At 34.4% G+C, this 6650-nt stretch overlaps 1 pseudogene; it reads left to right on the forward strand.

Moving 5' to 3' along the window:
• Nucleotides 1-3659: 3659 nt before the first annotated feature.
• Nucleotides 3660-3778, forward strand: LOC112483437 (annotated as a pseudogene).
• Nucleotides 3779-6650: the final 2872 nt, after the last annotated feature.

The raw sequence follows: 6650 nt of genomic DNA on the forward strand, positions 1-6650 counted from the left end.
TATACACATATATATCTCTACTGATATATACACACACGTATATATATATATACACACACATATATATCAGTAGAGACGTTCAAGGCTAAAGTCCAAAAAAGAAAGAAACTTGAATATTTGTGACCCATCATTTAGAGCAACTTTGTTCCTAGTACTGCCTATTTTGAAAAGATAGCTGAGAGAATGAGAAGCTATGCCCAGATTTTGTCATCCTCTTAGAGATAGACAGAATTTGGAGTCCAAGTCTATCAAGGAAGTTTAGGCTTATTAAACCTCCAAGTATTTAATTTGGCAGATTTTAAGAGAAATGAAAAGCTGGAAAAAGGCTATCCTTTACATAAACTAAATAAAGCCCAAAGTTATATTATTTTAAATATATTAACTGAATTACATTAATCCAGAAATAATAATGTATCTATTTTCATTCCAGAAGCAAAGGTAAATACTCTTGGGAGGACTAAAAAAATTAAATGTATTCTTGTATCATGTCTATATTTTTGCATAAATGTCTATAACCAATAAAAATTACCAAGCTCTTGAGGAAACAAGGTGATGGTACTGAAAGCCAGGACAAAATTAGACAACAGAAATACAACCACAGAGGATGATGGCTATAATTATGAGATTAAAAATACTTAAAATATTCACATAGACAAAGATAAAATTTATTTCAGAAGAGACCTAGAATAAATATATATATATATCTCAAATGGTAATTCTAGAAGTAACAAATGCATGAAATTTAAGAGTACAACAAGCCAGTTTAGTGCATGTTGGGTACAGAAAAAGTGAGGAATAAAGAACTAGAGGTTATATCAGTAAAAAATGTTCTGATTGGTGAACAAATAGTACAAAATAAATGGAAAACAAAAAAGAGGGCTTCAGAAATGTATGGGAATATAAAATATTCAGTTATAAAAAAAATCCAAGAGGACTTCCAATCAAGGTGGTGGAGTAAGTAAACACCATGCTTGTATCCTCCCATGAGCACATAAATTATAACAATTAAAGAACAATGATCATTGAGAACCACCTGAACACCAGCTGAACAGAAGTCTTATAACTAAGGATATAAAATGTAAGCCACAGCAAGACCAGTAGGAGGGGCAGAGATGCAGAAAGGGCAGGTTCCCCCACCCTGGTAATTCCCTGAGATGCCACCCCACCCAATTTAAGTGCCTAGCGCAAACCATGTCCAGCAGCTTTTCCACACAAATGGCTTACCTTGGCTCCTACTGCAGACTTTCCTAAAATCTCTCAAGATATTTCTTAAAATCTTCCATAAACCCCAAACAAGCAAGAGGTGCCTTGTACTTCTTGCTAATCAGTCTCAAGCCTGGCACAATTGGCAACCAGTCTCAACTTGCATTGTAACTCCCATCAGGTGGCTCCAAACCTGGCATAAGCTGAAGCCTGTTTGGCCTAGAATTTAATTTCAATTAAATGTCCACACACCTGGCATAAGTGTGCTGGCCTCTGTTCACATGGTGGTGCCAACCAAAGTTTCCTAAGCCTGGCACTAGTGGCCTCCTGCCATGGTTTAAGCACCTCCAAGCCCAGCACAAGTGTCAACCAAAGGCAGATCACTTTGTAGCTTCCAATAGGCAGCCCCAAGCCAGGCACAAAAGGCAGCTGACCTTGGCCTGCACCAGAGTCCCTAAGAGCCTCCAGAACAAACACACCCATCAGCTGACTTCATACCACACCAGAGCACCAAACGGCTCCACAAACACATCCAAAGGGTGGACTCTGCTAGCATGAGAGCCCTCCTAAAACAATTCCTGCTCTATGTGGTCAGCCCCTACATAACAGCTTGTCTACTGTAGTCATGGCCAGCCATCATAGCCAGTTAACCCTAGGGTCAATCCTACCCACTGATGGGCCAATAGCAATCTAAGGTTAAACATAATAGGAAGAGCACACATAACCCACACTAGGGACACTCCTGGAACACCTGGCTCAGGTGAAGTAGGAGACTGTACTACTGTACCCCATAGGACACCTATTATGTAAGACCACTCTGCCAAGACTTGGGGATCTAGCAGATCTACCTAATATATATATATATAAATAAATGAATACAGAGAGTCAGCCAAAATGAAGAGATGAAGAAAAAAGTCCCAAATGAAAGAACAGGACAAAACTAAAAAAAAAACAAAAACAAAACAAACCTAAATGAAATGGAGATAAGCAATTTACCAAATATAGAGTTCAAAATACTGGTTACAATGAACTTAGAGAAAATAAATAAACTCAGCGAAAGCCTCAACAAAAAGATAGAAGCAGTAAACCAGAACCAGTCAGAAAAGAAGAATACAATAACTGAAATGAAGAATGTGTTACAAGAAATCAACAGGACATTAGATGAAGCAGAGAATCAAATCAGTCATCTAGAAAACAAAGTAGTGTAAAATATCCAATCAGAACAGCAATGAGAATAAAAATTCCAAAAAATAATGAAGATAGTTTAAGGGGCTTCTGGGATAATATCAAGCGTACAAATATTCTCATCATAGGGGTGCCAGAAAGAGAAGAGAGAGCAGAGAATTGAAAACCTATCTGAAGAAATAATGACAGAAAACTTCCCTAACCTGGTAAGAAAATAGATATACAAGTCCAGAAATCACAGAGAGTCCCAAATAAGATGAACCCAAAGAGGCTCACACCAAGACGCATCACAATTAAAATGCCAAAGTTTGAAGGCAAAGAGAGAATCATAAAAGCAAGAGAAAAGTAGTTAGTTATCTATAAGAGAGCTCCTATAAGACTGTCAGCTGAGTTTTCAACAGAAACTTTGCAGACCAGAAGGGAGTGATAACAAACATCAAAAAAAGATGAAAAACAAAGACCTACAGCAAAGATTACTTCGCAAGGCTATTATTTAGATTCATAGGAGAGCTAAAGAGTTTCTGAGACAAGGAAATAAACTGAAGCAGTTCATCAGCTCTTAACTATTACAAGAAATATTAAAAGGACTTCTTTAAATAGAAAAATCAAAAATATGCGTAAAAAAACATAGAAAAGAAAAAAAATCTAATTGACAAAAGCAAACATTTAGTAAAAGTAATGCAAAAAGCTAATGCAAAGATTAAAAGGCAAAAGTAGGAAGATCATGTGTAATTATAACAATAAATTAAGAGATAAATACAAACACACACAAAAGATGTAAAAAATTTGACAAAAACAAACATAGAGGGGTGAGCAAAAGATGCAGTGGTATTATAACGTGTTCAAATTTAAGCAACCATCAACTTAAAATAGACTTCTGTAAACATAGATTGGTATATAGAAAGCACATGGTAAACAGAAAACTATAGAAATTCTATAAGAGATATACAAGAAATAAAAAGAATCCAAACATAACACTATTAAAAATCATCAACATAGAGAGAAGAAAGAGAATAAGAAACAGAAAAACTACAAAAACAATCAGAGAACAATTACAAAATGGCAAAACCTACAAATCTATCAATAATTACATGTAAAAAGACTAGATCAGGAGTCCCCAACCCCTAGGTGGAGGACTGGCACCAGTCTGCAGCCTGTTAGGAACTGGGCCACATGGCAGGAGGTGAGCTGTGGTATTTGTAGCCTCTCCCTAGTGCTAGCATTATCGCCTCAGTTCTACCTCAAATTACCAGGCATTAAATTTTATAGGAGTCTATGGCCATGCCACTCTGAATGTGCCCAATCTCATCTGATCTCGGAAGCTAAGCAGGGTCGGGTCTGGTTAGTACTTGAATGGGAGACCACTTAGGAATACCAGGCATTAAAAAAAAAGGAAAAAAAAAAGTTCTCATAGGAGTACCTGTCCCTGGTGCCAAAAATATTGGGGATCTCTCGACTAAATGCTCCAATCAAAACATATAACATGACTGAATGAATTAAAAAACAAGGCCTGTCATATGCTGCCTAAAAGGGATGCATTTCAGATCAAAAGACACACAGAGACTGAAAGAGATGGAAAAACATATTTCATGTAAACAAAAACTGAAAAAAAGCTAAGGAAGCAATAATTATATTAGACAAAATAGATTTTTAAACAAGGGCTGTACTGAGAAACAAAGAAAGGCATTTCATAATGAAAAAAGCATCAATTCGATTAAGAAGATATAACTCTTATAAACATTTGCATACCAAAATTAGGAATACCTACATATATAAAGCAAATATTGACCAAAATAAAGAGAGTGCCAGTAATATAGTTATAGTAGGGGACTTTAATTCTCTATTAACATCAATGGATAGATTATCCAGAAAGAAAATCAACAAGAGATCAGTCCTTTAATAACGATTTAGACTAGAGAGACTTAATTGATATTAGTGGACATTTCACCCATAAGAAACAGAATATACATTCTTTTCAAGTGCACATGAAACATTTTCCAGGATAGACCACATATTAGGGGAAAAAAAAAAAAAAACAAGAATCAATAAATTTAAGACTGAAATCGTCTTAAGCATTTTCTATGATCACAATAGTATGAAACTAAAAATCAATTACGTGAAGTGGCTAAATAACATGCTACTAAACAATGAATAAATAGATTAACAATTAAACCAAGGACGAAATCAAAACATACCTTGACACAAATGAAAATCAAAGCACAGTGACTCGAAATCTATGGGACACAGCCAAAACAGTTCTAAGAGGAAAATTTACAATACAGGTCAACATCGAACAAAAAAAATTTCAATCTAACTCTACACCTAAAGGACCTAAGAAAAAGAACAACAGAAGAAAGAACAAAGAACAAACAAAGCCCAAAGTGAATAAAAGGAAGGAAATAATAAAAATCAGATTGGAAATAAACAAAATAAAGTCTAATAAAAAAGATCAATAAAACCAAAAGCTAGTTATTAGAAAAGATATAAAAATTGATGAATCTTTAGCCAGCCTCATCAGAAAAAGAGAAAAGGCCCAAATAAAATCAGAAGTGAAAGGAGCGACAACTGACAGCATAGAAATACAAAGGATTAATAGGAAATACTATGAACAATTAATTATATGCCAACAAATTGAAGGATCTGGAAGAAATGGATAAAGTCCAAGAAACATATAATCTTCCAAGGCTGCATCAGGAAGAAAGAGGAAATGTAAGCAGACAGATAACTACTAACAAAACTTAATCAGTAATCAAAAAGCTCTCAATAAACAATCCCTGGACCAGATGACTTCACAGGTGAATTTTACCAAACATTCATAGAAGATTTAATACCTATTACTCTCAAACTACTCCAAAAAAATTGAAACCATGGAAGGTTTCTAAACTCGTTTTATGAGGCCAGCATTACCCTGATACTGAAACCAGAAAAAGACATTATAAAAGAAGAAACTTATAGGCCAATATCTCTGATTAACAACAAATATCCTCAAGAAAAATATTAGCATTCCAAATTCAGCAATACATTAAAACGATCATACACCATGATCAAGTGGGATTTGTAAATCTGGTGTGAAAGCCTGGGTCAATATCTGGAAATCAATGTGATACACTATATAAACAAGGTGAAGGATAAAAATCATATGATCATATCAATAGAAACAGAAAAAGCATTTGACAAAATTCAGCATCCATTTATGATAAAAACTCTTAGCAAAGTGGGAACAGAGGAAACAAACCTCAACACAATAAAAGCCATATATTTATAGGCCCACAGTTAACTTCATACTCAACATTGAAAAGCTGAAAGCTTTTTCTTTGTGATCAGGAACAAGACGAGGATATCCACTTTCACCGCTTTGAATCAACATAGTATTAGAAGTCCCAGCCATAGCAGTAAGATAAGGAAGTAAGAGGCATATGGAATGGAAAGGAAGAAATAAAACTGTCATTATTTGTAGATGACATAATATTTTATATAAAGAACCCTAAAGAATCCACCAAAAAACTACTAGAATAAATTAGTTCAGTTAAGTAGCAGGATACAAAATTAATATTCCATTAATTTAGGAATAAATTTAATCAAGGAAGTAATATTCCATTAATTTAGGAATAAATTTAATCAAGGAAGTAAAACACCTATACTTAGAGAACTGTAAGACATTGAAAAAGGAAATAGAAGATACAAATAAATGGAAGGCTATACCGTGCTCATGGATAGGAATAACTAACCTTGTTAAAATGTCCACACTACCCAAAACAATCAGATTCAATGCAATTCCTATTAAAATACCACTGGCATTTTTCACAAAACTAGAACAAATGATCCTAAAATTTATATGGAACCACAAAAGCCCCAAAATAGCCATGGCAATCTTGAGAAAGAAGAACAAAAAGATATCATGCTATGTAAGCAAACTATACTACAGGGCTATAGTAATCAAAATAGCATGGTACTGGAACAGCATAGAAACAGACACATAAGTCAATGGAACAAAATAAAGAGCCAGGATATAAACCTATGCCTATAGGGTGAATTAATCTATGACAAGAAGTCAAGACTATACAATGGGGTAAAGACAGTCACTTTAATAACTGATGTGGGGAAAACTAGAAAGTATATACAAAAGAATGAACCTGGACCACTATCTTATACCACATACAAGAATAAACTCAAACTGATTAAAGATTTAAATTTAAGACTTGAAATCATAAAACTTCTAGGGTAAAACATAGGCAATAAACTCTTTGATTTCGCTCTAATTA

Source organism: Pteropus alecto, unplaced genomic scaffold, assembly GCF_000325575.1.
Source record: "Pteropus alecto unplaced genomic scaffold, ASM32557v1 scaffold24, whole genome shotgun sequence".
Taxonomy (NCBI): Eukaryota; Metazoa; Chordata; class Mammalia; order Chiroptera; family Pteropodidae; genus Pteropus; species Pteropus alecto.